The sequence below is a fragment of the Lycium barbarum genome, chromosome 11 (genome assembly GCF_019175385.1).
Source record: "Lycium barbarum isolate Lr01 chromosome 11, ASM1917538v2, whole genome shotgun sequence".
NCBI lineage: Eukaryota > Viridiplantae > Streptophyta > Magnoliopsida > Solanales > Solanaceae > Lycium > Lycium barbarum.
In genome coordinates this window covers 36,177,134-36,191,410 of record NC_083347.1, presented here as the reverse complement: position 1 = coordinate 36,191,410, position 14,277 = coordinate 36,177,134, and the positions used below count along the sequence as shown (strand labels likewise).

Sequence of the window (14,277 nt, the reverse complement as noted above, 5' to 3'; positions counted from 1 at the left end):
CTCAAGAAGGACCCTTGGGCCAAATCAAAGTGCAAGTCCTCCAAACGAATATTTTTAAGAAAACGTTTTCGGGTGATCTGACTTCTAGGGGCAAAAACGGTATTATAAGTTTGGAATTTGGAAAAATACCAAGAAATATAAGTTGTAGATAATTGAATTAGCTTTCCAACCATAGGTCGTGGGTTCCCAGGTGACATCGATACAAGGAGATATGGACGTTTTAAGGTCGAAAGGTCAGTGGGCTAGGCCCAACTCGGGACCAACCGGGTTGGCCCAAAAAAATGAAGAGAAAAATCAGGCCCAATAGGGGACATCCGGCCATGGTCCATAAAAAGGACCCAAGCCCAAGTGAATTATCCATGTGATAATTAAAAAAAAAAAGGGACCATTTAATTGTCTTGAAACATATAGAAGTTTCAAGACAAACTGAGAAAGAGAGAACAAAAGAAACAAGAGCAAAAGAACTAAAGGCCATACGGCCATGGAGAAAAAAAAATTGACCCTTTGAAATCTTATCCCAAAAATTATTTTCTTGTGGTATTTCTACTAATTCAAGGGTCCTTTACAACTTGGTGTAATTATTTTGGAAGGAAGAGCACTTGTTTCTTCAAGTTGACAACTTGGTCAAGTGAAGAAGATTGTAGAAAAAGGTAAGAATCAATTCCTTTTTATTATGTTATGAAGGTTGGTTTATGTTGTAGTATGTAGAAATGAGTAGAATTTATGGAAATATGAAAGTTTACAAAGTGGGTTTGCATGTGTGCATGTGTATGTAAGGTTTTATAAATAAGATGAGTTGAATTTTATGTTGTATTCTAGTTGTAGTTGTGGTGGACCTAATATTGGAAATGGAAGAAAATGGTTCAAGTTGGCATGGAAAATTATTGGAAATAGTTATAGGAAATTATGTGATTTTAATGAAGTTTTTATGTAATTATGGAAGTGGAGTTTTAAATGTGAATTATTATGTTAGTTGGTGAATTTGGAAGGATAATAGTCCATATTGGCATGAAAGATTGGTTGTTAAGTGGTTATGAGAAGTTTTGTGATTTTATGGTAGATTTATGTAATTATGAAAATGAAATTGTTAAGGTGCAAATTATGATTATGGTTGATGAAATTGGAAGATGGAAATATGTTATGAATATGTAGATTGAAGATTAGAAGTTTTGGATGGATTATGGTTTTGGTGGAAAGTTTGTATATCTTGTGAATATTTGGTAGAAATGATATGAAATGCTTCCGAATTATATTGTAATGATCTTGATTAGTAATGAAATATGAAATGCTTCCGAATTATATTGTAATGATCTTGATTAGTAATGAATGTAAACACATTGAGATTGGTTTGGAAATGTGAAGTTGAACTGAAAGTTATTGCATTATGTTGGAAAGAAGACTAGTTGTGTTATATTGTGTTTTGTAGTCATGGTTGTTGTCATTGTGTTGATAGTTTGGCCGGGTTGAATTCCCGGATTGTTGTTGATTAAAAATTGGCTAAGTTGAATTTTGGGGATGGTGTATTTATAGGGGAGATGCTGCCCAAATTTTTGTAGACAAGTATTGGTTAAGATTGAAATCTTAAAGCCTTACAATTAGCATTTGGTAATTGTGACCAAATTGTAGATTTTGGCGAACTTGAAACTTGATTTTGGAGACGTGTATGAAGCGGAAAAGGTATGTAAGGCTTCACCCTTCTTTCTATGGCATGTCTTAGACGTAATAAGTTGGGTACGAGCCTCGGGGACAATTCTATTCCCCGGAATCCGCACCTAAAGTTTCCCCTTTTTCATTCAGTAGAATTGAACTAGAAAGTGTGCGAAATGTTGGAAAAACCTCCTAAACCCCTAGAACTTGCATAAATGGGACCCGACTACTCTAAAACCCTCACAAGTAACGCCATGACATGTAACATATGCAAATCGTATACGCTACCTCGTTCGGCCCGAGGTGGGCCCCATTGCTTTCGGATTTTCCTTATATATCTGTTTGACTTACTTTGAGGATCGAATCCAAAGAAAACCTTTGATCCTAATTTCGTTACCAAATGACAAGTACTATAACTACTCTAACGAGAATACTTCTATGACGATAATGATAACGATGATGTTAGAAAAGAGAATATGCCCATGACAAATATGACCAGAATGATTCCATGACTAAGATTTTTAAGCTAAGGATTCAATGTGAACTTGAGGGTGATAAACTAGTTCTTGAACCTTATTTCTATTTCCTAGCTGTGACACTATTTCCTAAGGATTCCAAAGCCTATGAGTTGACGTCTATGATGCCCATGATTTCATTCTATGTTTACTTCTAATGCTATTCTCCGTTGGTAGTCTCGCCTTAAAATACTTGTTCCTTCAAGGAGAGACAAAGCGATCACGATTGTTCCATAATGTAATCGGAGTTCACCGACCTTACGTCACTCCGATGGCTACATGATTTTTCTTTGGGCTCTCTTGCATGCCTATATGATATATGTATATAAGTTATGTAAATGTATATAAAATATGTATATGTATATAAGATATGTATATGTATATAAGATATGTATATGAACATGGGATGGGGGGAAGGGATACATGGGGGAATGGGAAGGGAAACATGTTTCATTGCCACCTGGTCAGCTGGCTTATCATCCTGGACGCGGGATGCCCGGACGCGGGATATATGGGCGAGCCGGTATTTCGGCGCTATGTGGGCGAGCCGACATTACTCGGTGCTATGCTATGACATGACATGCTATGCTATGACCTGATACGCTATGACATGCTATGCTATGATATGATACGCTATGACACGCCATGCTATGACATGATACGCTATGATACGCTATGCTATGACATGATACGCTATGACATAATATACTATGATATGATATGCTACGACATGATATGATACGACACGCTATGAGATGATAGGATATAATATGATAAAACACGACATGATATAAACCTTATTTTCTATTCCTATGAAAAAGGAACGTTTTGAAAAGGGAAAGACAAGCATGCACGGTATCCGGCCTGAAAGGGGCGTTCCTACGTACAAGTCACTTTCTAGCCTCATTATATGTCCTACGACCTCATGATATTGTTAATCGTACTCTATGTTCCTGCTTGTATTATCTTTTATGCCTTACATACTCGGTACACTATTCGTACTGACGTCCCTTCTTGTGGACGCTGCGTTTCATGCCGTGCAGGTCAGCAGACAGGCGGATTTGGTTCCTAGGAGCTCTATCAGCAGTATTTGACAGCGCTCCAGTTGTTCCGGAGCCTCAGTCCCTTGGTACTATTTTTGTGTATATACTCGGGCACGGCAGTACTCGGCCCTTTCTGTGTATATGTGTACTATGTTTAGAGGCTCGTAGACAGATATGTACAGTTAGATGTGTTGTATTTTGGAATGTTCACGTCGTCGTATAACGTGATAGAAAAGTTTACTAGTCTATGTTTACGATGATGCTACTAATGTTAATGTTCAGTAACGAAAAAAAAATATATGGCACAGTTTCTACGGCCCGCTGAGAAGTAAAGGTAAAACGATAGATAAGGGGTACTCGGTACAAGTATCGGGTACTCGTCACGGCCCCTAGTTGGGTCGTGACAAGAAGAGCTTAAAGAAATTACTCTTTCATGAACAAACCAACCAGAGTCCAACAAGAAGCCTCAAAGTTAATAGAAAAATCTATATCTTTACCACAAGACTATATAGATTATATACCTAACGCTAAATCTGATCAAATAGTACTAAAACAGAATATTACTATAATTTCTTTACTACTGGAAATAACTAAGAACGTAGAACAAGCAATAATTCCAAGGCTTGAAATAATAAGTGAACGCTTGAGAGTAATAAGTGAAACACAAAAGGAGAAAAATATAGAAACTCGAAGAAATAAAGAAGCTGACGAGTTAATAGAACAATTAAAGAAGGTTGAAATAACACCTCAGAAAGAAAAAGTTAAAGTAATCAGAAAACCACAAAAATGGACTTTCTTCCAATTAGATCAAGAAACGAAGGAGGATCAAAAAGGAAAGGACAAGAAAGACCCAGAGTAAGTTTTTCAGACAATAGAATAGGTAATAATCTTTTATCAAGAATTCTAAATAGAAGAAGACCAGAGGAAAACAATCAACAGCTAAGTGAAGTAATAGACGTAGATATAGATATACATATTTTTCAACAAAATCAATTAAAACTATTAAATCCAAAGACTTTATACAATATAGGACAGTTCTCAAGTATAGCACAATTATATAGACATTATAGAGAAGAGCAATTATCATCCATAGGAACTAGAGTTACTACAATAAATCTAATAGATCCAGAGGCTGTAAGACAAATAAAAAACACTAGAAGAAGTTTAATGCATATGGGATTAATAGTAGTAGGATTAAAAGGATTAACTAGAAAAAACTTAGGAACTAAACTTTTAATAGTGATTTATGAAGATAGATGGTCAGACATGAAAAAATCAATAATAGGACTAACGGAAGTAGACATGACAAACAATGGAGGAATTTTTTATACTAGCCTAGACTTTATAATGAATTTAGCAGAATTTGGAAAACACATAAAAATAGGAATACAAACAAAGGGATATGAAGAGATGTGTAACGATAATAATTTATTAATGTGTGTAGGATTTTTAGGAAAAATGACGAATAATAGTAATACAAAACTTAAAATTAAGGTAGAAGACGTAGTAGAAGTAATGGGAAATAGAGGAAGAAGACTAATAAAACCCATAAAAATAAATCCTGAAGAATATACAGGGATGGAATGGAATTTAGAAGATTTTATTAGAAAAAAGATTCTACAGCCAGAATTTCACCTAATGTACACTAATTCTAGGGGGCAGACATCTATACATTTTACCAATTATAATTACACACCACAAAAAGACATAAAAGAAGAAAGTACTTTAGACGAAAGTGAAATTGCAGAATCAACTTTAATGAATATAGAACTAATACAAGACGAGTTTGCGGTAGACATAGCTATAGAAGAAGAAAAAAGACTCCATGAAGATAACAAAAATATACTTTTTAGATGTAAAGGGTGTAAGTTAGGAGACTTAACAATAGAAGAAACCATAAGTCATTTTAAATTATGTGAAGCTAGAACTGATAATTGGGGATATAGAGTAGAAAATATGTACCAAAAGAAATCAGACGAATTTGATAAAATATTAGAAGATATGCAATACAGTGATGAAGAAATAGAGATAGACTCAGTAATAAGTCAAAAAGAATTAATGGAATCTAGTGCGTCTAGTTCTAGTCCATTTCTAGTCCATTTCAAAGAACAACTGTTGGAGAACAATATACTGTAGATACAAGTACAGGAAATGTACCGAGAAGAAGAGTTTTTAGAACAGTAGGAGAACCAATAGATAATGTTAAACCATCAGGAAAAAGAATGCCTATAGAAGAACCTATCATCCTTCAAGAAGGAGGTAATAAAGGCAAAATACTAAATATAGTAGCACATGATCCACAGATATGGAATTCAATAATAGATCTTTGGAAAGGAATAGTAGTAGCAGACTATATAAAAACGTATAATGATACAGACGCAGAAACAATGTATAAATATCTAGAAACATTTTTAGGAGAATCAGCCAAAGCTTTGTGGGAAGCTTATAAAGAAAATTTCTCAATGGAATTCCAACACTTAGTATCCATGGGGGCAAACCCATATAATTTTACTAATAAAATACATACTTTAATTACGGGAGAAGATTCAAATAGTGAATTATTAGTATTACAAAGAAATGCAGTAATAAAATTAGAACAGCTAAGTATAAGTAGTTGGTTCCATATTAAGAAAATTTTAAACGATTATTTTTATTACTGTACTAGTTGTGGAAATGCTTTTGATCAAGAATTAGTAAAAAAATTATTTAATAAACTACCAGGAGCCTTAGGAAGGGAAATATAAGATAGATGGAATAAGAGAGACGGAGTAGTACAGAACCTTAATCTAAAATGGTTCATAGGGTATAAAATACAACATATAATGGATATACTACAAGAAAAAAAACGTACTCATATACAGATACAAAAACAACTAAAACAAAATGAAATGAACTTTTGTAAAAGTGTGGTTTACACTACTCAAAGCTATGATAAAGACAATTATAAAAGAAAAAGCATAAAAAATATAAAACACATTATAATAGAAATTATCCTCAATATAATAGAAATAGAAAGAAATATTATCTTAGAAAGTCAACAGCTAGAAAATTTTACTTAGACAGAAATAGGCATGTAAGAAAATACAGAACAGATAGAAATTATAAAAATAAACTAAAATGCTTTACTTGTGGAAGTGCAGAACACTTAGCAAGTACATGTCCAAAAAGAATAAATAATAAGACAAGAAATTCTCAGCTAATTGAAGATTTTCAAGAAACATTAATAAATGTAGATGAATATATGTCAGATACAGAAAGTATATATATTCTATAGTAAGTGTAGACACTGAAGAAAAAATCAAAACAGACTCATCAGACTCAGAAGCAGAAGAATTAATTAATGAAATAGGATTAGAAAATCTAGATTTAGAAGCAATAGATAATTTAGCAAATATAGCGGAAGATTGTAACCACGAGTTCGAAAGAAATAAAGGATTGGATAGTAATGCATGTTTCTTTTGTAAATGGTATCCTAGTAGAGACAAACGGGCTAAATGTAAAAATTGTTATATAGAAGGATATACAATGTGTATAGAAAAAGAATTAAAAATAAAAATAAATAAAGAGGAAACTCATAAGAAAATTGAAGACCCGACTATTAATCTAAGAATGATAACATTAGAAACAAGAATAAATGAACTAGAAACTAGATTATGTAAACTAGAAAAAGGAAAACAAAAAGAAACAGATAGCGAAGATGAAGAAATAAGTTTATCGAATATACAACCAATAATGAGACCATTAAAAATAATACCAGAAGATTCTCAAGCAGAATTAATGAATATAGAAGACCATGAAGCATTAGTATGTAATGAAGATAAAAAATTAGGAACAATAAAGATACTTGCAAGAATTAAAATAGATAATTATGAGATAGAAACATTAGAATTAGTAGATTCAGGGTGCACAAAGTGCATAAGAAATAAAAGAATAGTTCCACCTAATTTAATAAAAATTCTAGAGAAACCAGTTGCAGCCATGCAAATGGATTGGACTTATAACATATATAGACATTATGTTCATAAGGCATACATTAGTTTTATAAATACATGTTCAGAATTCTACAAACCAAGCTATAAAATGGATAAGACATGGGTAAGAGACCTTAATATAAATGTAGATTTTTTCATAGGATTAGACTTTATGTTACATAATAATGACAGTTGTATGATTACCAGAGATGAAGTAATTTTAAAAAAAAAATATTATTAATACACCAGTACAAGTTCTTAAGACTGAAACTAGAATTCGCCATAAGAAGATCCCTACCATAGACCAAATAGACCTGCACAAGAAAGAAGATAGTTGTTGTAAAAATCGTCAAGAGAATAATACATGTTGTAAAAGTAAGACAAAGACAAAGAATTTAATTCTAGAAGAAGAGGAAATACTAGAGAATGAAAATAGATTAGAAAAATATTACACTTTAATGGATATAGAAACAGAATTATATAATTTTAAAATAGGGATAGAAAGAATAGGAGTAATAAAAAATCAAAAAGATCTAAATAGTATAATGAAAATATTAGACGAAATAGAAATTATAGGGGAAAAACCGTTAAAACATTGGAAAAATAATAGGATTGTATGTAAATTAGATATAATAAACCCAGACTATGTAATTAAGACAGCTTCTATTGAAGCAACAAATCAAGATGTAGAAGATTTCAAAATACAAATAAAAGAACTATTAGATTTAGGAGTAATACGGAGATCTACTTCTAAACATAGATCTGCAGCATTTATGGTAAGAAATCATAGTGAAATAGTAAGAGGAAAAGTTAGAATGATAATAAATTATAAAAGACTTAATGATAATACTAGGACAGATGGATATAAGCTATCAGATAAGACAAAATTAATAAATAGAATACAAGGAAAGAAAATATTTAGTAAATTTGATTGTAAATCAGGATATTGGCAGGTACGAATGCATGAAGAAGGTATAGAATGGACGACATTTACCTTTCCTGAAGGACATTTCAAATGGTTAGTAATGCCATTTGAATTAAAGACAACTCCGCCAATTTTTCAAAGAAAAATGGATAGTATATTTGGAGAATACAAAAGGTTTGTATTAGTATATGTAGATGATATACTAGTGTTTAGCAAAGATATTAAAGAACACTTAGGACACCTACAAACGGTATTTAGACTATTTGTAGAAAATGAAATAATAATTAGTAAGAAAAAGATGGAATTATGCAAAAAATATATAAACTTATTAGGAGTAGTACTAGGAGAAGGTAAAATAAAGTTACAACCTCATATAGTCAAGAAAGCTTTGGAAATTCCAGATAAGTTAGACAATGTTAAAGAATTGCAATTTGTTTTTAGGAATAGTCAATTATGCTAGAAATTTTATAAAAGATTTAGGAAAAATAGCAGGACCATTGTATTCAAATACTAGATCTAATGGTCAAAAGCACTTTAATACTAAAGACATTAAATTAGTACAAAAAATCAAAGAAAAAATAAAAAATATTCCTGATTTAAATATGACACTGGAAATAGATTATTTAATTATAGAAACAGATGACAGTTTTGAAGGGTGGGGAGAAATATTAAAAGCAAAACCAAATAAATACAGTAATAAAAGTGAAGAAAAGATATATGTTATCAAAGTGGTAGGTATAAAGAAAAAGGAAATATGAGTAGTATAGATGCAGAGATTTTAGCTGTAATATACGGATTAAATAGCTTTAGACTATATATCTTAAATAAACCAGAAATATTAGTTAGAACAGACTGCGAAGCTATAGTTAAATTCTATCAAAAAATAAATGATAAAACTAGTAGTAGACGAAGATGGCTAAATTTCCTAGATACCATTTCAATTTATAATTTAAAATTTGAACACATAAAAGGGAAAGATAATAATTTAACAGACCAATTAAGTAGACTAAAGATTACTGCTAACTGATTTTCTATTTGAACAGCATGAGACCTTCCAGTTCTCAGACAGCAGACAAGGGGAAAGGCATAGCCTCAACCCAAGACACTTACAGACAGACCGTATTAGGTAATCTTCATTTTAGATCTATATCTTCATTAGAAAGGAATACTATGGAAAGAATATAATTCGGAGTTAATAGCTTAGTAGCCTTCCAACCACTAAATTGGACTTTTAAAGTATTGCCAAAATATGTAATAGACAAACAACAGATGTGTTTGGTAGACAATCTATGGATTTCGCATAATAGAAAAGACGCCAAACACTTTGTAGCTACTATAAATTCTCTTTGTCAGTATTTCACAGACAGAAATTTAGACAAAAAATTTAAATTTTATGTTGTAATTCATGGTAAAACTAATGGTATTTTTCAAACATGGAAAGAAGTTTTAGACTCTATTAAAGACATAAGAAAACCTCTTTTTACAGGATTTAATGATTTTACTGAGGCATTAGACTATGCTAGAGGAATGTTGGATCCAAATTACTATATTTCTCCAAGTCTTAGACAAAACCCAAACAAAATCCCTCAGTACAACATACAAAAAGACACAGACAAGGTGATTTTTTGTGATCACTATTCTACTATGACTGAAGTGGTCAAGAGACTAAACCAGCAGAAAGAGACATTGGTTCAAGAAAAAATGAAACTCTTAGATCGAGTAAAAATATTAGAACAAAGACTACAAGCGGTTAAGTTTGAGTTAGTGCAATCACAGAGTTCTCCATCTCAGACAAAAATGGATGAGACGGGTGTGCATTCCTCAATGAATGCAGTTAGACCCACTGTATCGGGTAAAGATACAACTAGTCTGGTTCAAACGGTAGCCGGTAAAGACTCATCAAATCCGTTGATGGCTGTCACTGTGCTAAAAAGTGAAGATGAGTGATGTTCATCTCTCCAGACAAGACGAAGATTACCAAATACACTTACGCAAGGAGCAACTTCTACAAAGAAAAGCATACTTGTAAAAAAGAAAAAGAACGAAAAAATAGAAAATATAGTAAAAGAGACACTAGAAAGATTTTTTGAGACAAAAGAACAACATAAACATATAGTTAAAAATCCTAGTCCAGAATTATCTCCAAGTCAAAGGATGTCACCAGTCCATAGTTCAGATTTCGAAGGAGATGATATTAATTTCTAGGACAGTACATTTCTCAAGATCCAAATGATGTAGACTCAGGTATGAGTTTTGATTCGGTTGCTCTACATAATTTGGACACATAGACAAGAATTAGTGAAGACAATAATGATAGCACAAGACAAAATCAAGAAGAAGACATTTCAGAAAAAGAAGACTTTATTAAAGTAGCTCTAATAAAGTTGTAGCTTTAATAAATTAACGGGACAGCTCAGCAAACGGACAAAAATATAAAGTATCTTTTGAAAAGTTTCCCGTGACGATGGGGCCCCAAGAGCACCCGGTTGAACTCAAAAGATTCTTCACAAATTTAAAATCCGGAGTTAAAGTCCGCCAGACACCTATAAATAACAGTATTTGTGGAGAAGCAAAGACATCAAGAAAAAAGCATCCACCACATCTCTCAAGAAAAACTCCATATTCCCCTTCTCTTTCAAATGCCTCAAATCCCTTTCCCAGTCCAAAACATTTGTAATATAAACCCCCTTGTAAAATAATATTAAGCTTTCAGTAATTTTCTCTTAGTGTGAAGTAGTTTTCGGGTTCCACGAAAGGGAAACCTCTCTCCATCCTTAAGTCATGTAAGTTTTTAACTATGTTTTCTGTACAAATCTCCCTACTATGTAAATTATTCCATGTTTAATTAATATATTATGTTCAAGTAATTACTTACTTATTATTATGAATCTATTACTCTTAGTATATGGTTATTCTCTTAATTTTTTAATATACTCGATGGATTAACCTGTAAATTCCTAGGTGTTTGAAAGACTGTTTTAATGTCCAAATGATAAGGGATGATGTTGGCCGTGGTAACCGGAGAGTGATTAAAGAAGAAGGATATTAAGAACAAAGATTAAGAGAAAGAGATGAACAGTGTAATAAGATTCATAACTGGACAGAGTCCAGATTATTAAAAAAAAAACATAAAAATTGGGAGATAGACAAAAAATAAGAAATATACCTACATCATAAAAGGAATCAAGGAGTGGGGGAGTACCGAGTAGGATTGTTTAAAATATTTGCTAAAAATCACTCTATATTTCTATCCATATTTATATTCTACAAAAATTATATAAACCCTCCCCCCCCCCCCCCCCTCTCATGAACTCTTTATGATAATGCCACAATTTCCAGTTTTAGCACGTGTTATTCTCTCTTCCTTTGTGTTCTTCTAAGCTCACACCGGAAAGAAATTTCCTTCCTCTCCCTTTAGTTCCATTGCTGCTTTTATTTATGTTCCCAGTCCTCTGCAACTTTCCCTTTTTGAGCCCTCGAACATGAAAAATGTTATGCACATATATAATATAATTTCCCTCTCACAAGTTTTAAGCACTCTCTACAAAGAGGATCAATGATAATCTTGTTCTATCTCTTAATCACTTTAGCTGCAATTCTTAAACAACTACTGTACTTCCCCTTATAAGTTGATACCTGTTATTTCCCGTCTGAGTTGGTAGACTAAACTAGTGCGGATGCAGAGTGATAGAGTTGACTGCTTGTCAGAAAGTATTTCCTGTTTTTTACATTGTCATTTTTCCTCATTCTCAACCTATTTAAGTGATAGATTTTAATTTACTTTAATTTGATCATTTCATAGTGAATATTTTCAAGAAAAAGGATCTAATTGGCGCGCTTTTGGTACACACTTGCTCTACGACAAAAAAACTTATCTGAAGAAACTAGTAAAATGTACAAGATTTAATCGGTTTGTCCATACAAAGTTTCAAAACATTTGTTTGGTTATACATTGAATTGGATAAAGTGACAAACACTTAGAAGATAGGGTGACAAGATTTAAATGGTAATCTTTTGGCCCGAGGTGTTTTAAGCACTTGCGCGCAACTCATGTGCTAGATAAAAATAATAGCCTTAGTTTACCAAATATATAGTGATAATATGTGTCTTAGAAACTAACTTCAAATTAATTTAGAAACTAATTTCAAATTCATACTTTGTATAATGGGGTTAAAGTTAGCGGTTAATATATATGTACATTGACAAGAAAAACATTTTTGATGGGAAACTATTTCATCAAGAAAAAAAATTGGTTGATCCAAATATTCTCCCATCACTCAAAAAAATTCCCCCTAAAAAGGAGGTTCCTCCTCATATAAGAGTAATACTTCAAAGGTTTGGAATGATTCAGGTAGACTTAGGTCGGGCCAAGAGATGTGCCAATAACCCTGTATGGATTAAATCAAGATATCTGGAAACTCCTTTAACTTTTCTCTCACCCTTTAGAGTAAGTAGCTGATGGTATATTTTTTATTTTCTAATTATGTTTTATACACAAGCATTGTTTATTTGAGTGGTCTCTCCTCCACCTAGAGACCCATACTGCTGCATCCAATATGAAGAATCATAATTTGCTCCATTTTACCTTCACCAGTTGTGCTTCGAGAATCAGCTACTTCAATAATTTCTATTTTTTTTTTGTGAGACTTTTAGCTTGAAAAGGCCATGGTTCCTCCTCCAATGAAAAAATAGCCTGAGTTTACCAAATATATATTGATAATATGTATCTTAGAAACTAATTTCAAATTCATACTTTGTATAATGGGGTTAAAGTTAGTGGTTAATATATATGTACATTGACAAGAAAAACATTTTCGATGGGAAACCATTTCATCAAGAAAAAAAAATTGTTTGATCCAAATTTTCTCCCATCACTCACAAAATTTTGCCCTAAAGAGGAGATTCTTCATATAGGAGTAACACTTAAAAGGTTTGGAATAATTAAGGGAGAATCAGGCCGGGTCAAGAGATGTGCTAATAAGCCTGTATGGATTAAATCAAGATATCTGGAAACTCCTTTACTTTCCTCTCACCCTTTAGATTAAGTAGTTGATAGTGTAATTTTTATCTTCTAATGATGTTTTATACAAAAATATTGCTTATTTGAGTGGTCCCCCCTCCACCTAGAGACCCATACTGTTGCATCCAATATAAAGAATCATAATTTGCTCCATCGTACCTTCACCATTTGTGCTTCGAGAATCAACTACTTCAATAATTTCTGTTTTTCGTAAGACTTTTAGCTTGAAAAGGCCATGGTTCCTCCTCCAATGAATTGCGTTTGTTTTGCAATTATGTGTCCCTGAAATCAGTATTAGCGTGCTTTGGCCTTTGGAATGGTAATAGATTTGTCGTCTGGCACGAAAATTCAAATAATGTTTAGAATTTTGGTCTCAGATAAGAGCGGGGAGTGACTCAAAATTCAGGTAATTAACTTGATGAATTTTACGACGTTCCGTCAGAATTTGGTGCAGATTGATTTTGTCCAAATTGCGTCATACAATGTTATATCTGCATATATAGGGGTAGGAAATAATGTGAAACAGAAATAGGGATCAACACCAGCCAAAGAGTTCTCAAGCAAGGGCTTTAGGCCCCTATTTTCTGTAGTAATGTGTTTCTGTTTTAAAAACAGTTATCTTAAAAATAAAAACATACAAGTTTTAGTTAACAAAGGGAAAATAATTTTTTATTTGTTACTCATGCTAACCTGTGAGATTTGAGTAGTTCGAAGCGTATGATTTTTTTTTTCTTCCCTAGTTATGTATACATTTGAGATCACTAGATGATGGAATCTAAAAATATTAACCTTGAAAATTCCTTAAAGCATATATATATATAGTTGAAAAAATTATTAAAATAAATTGATTATAAACAATTATTAATAACTTTACATCTCAAAAAGTTAGGAAAATAGATTTCAAAAAAATACAAAAAATTAAAGCCTCTTATTAAATTTGGCTTTAGGCCATTAAAATTGTTGAGCCGCCCCTCATAGAGATTACGAGTATTGAAGAGTGGTGATCGGCCGATGAATTGCAGGCTGGTGGAGAGATAATGGAAAGAGGCAGAGTAAAAGGTGTCAAAAGTTAGGACATGGATACAAACGATCCAACCTTCAAACGGAAGGGGAAATCTAGACCTTGTAGGAGTAAATATAGATCTTTTTCTTTGTA

The 14,277-nt window shown here is 32.4% G+C and overlaps 1 long non-coding RNA gene across 1 annotated transcript; it reads left to right on the top strand.

Annotated features, from left to right (window-relative positions):
* Positions 1–436: 436 nt before the first annotated feature.
* Positions 437–3,454, top strand: LOC132616504 (uncharacterized). Its single transcript, XR_009573225.1, has 3 exons — positions 437–650; positions 1,627–1,677; positions 3,206–3,454. It is a non-coding gene; the product is annotated as an uncharacterized LOC132616504 (long non-coding RNA).
* The last annotated feature ends 10,823 nt before the right edge of the window (positions 3,455–14,277 follow it).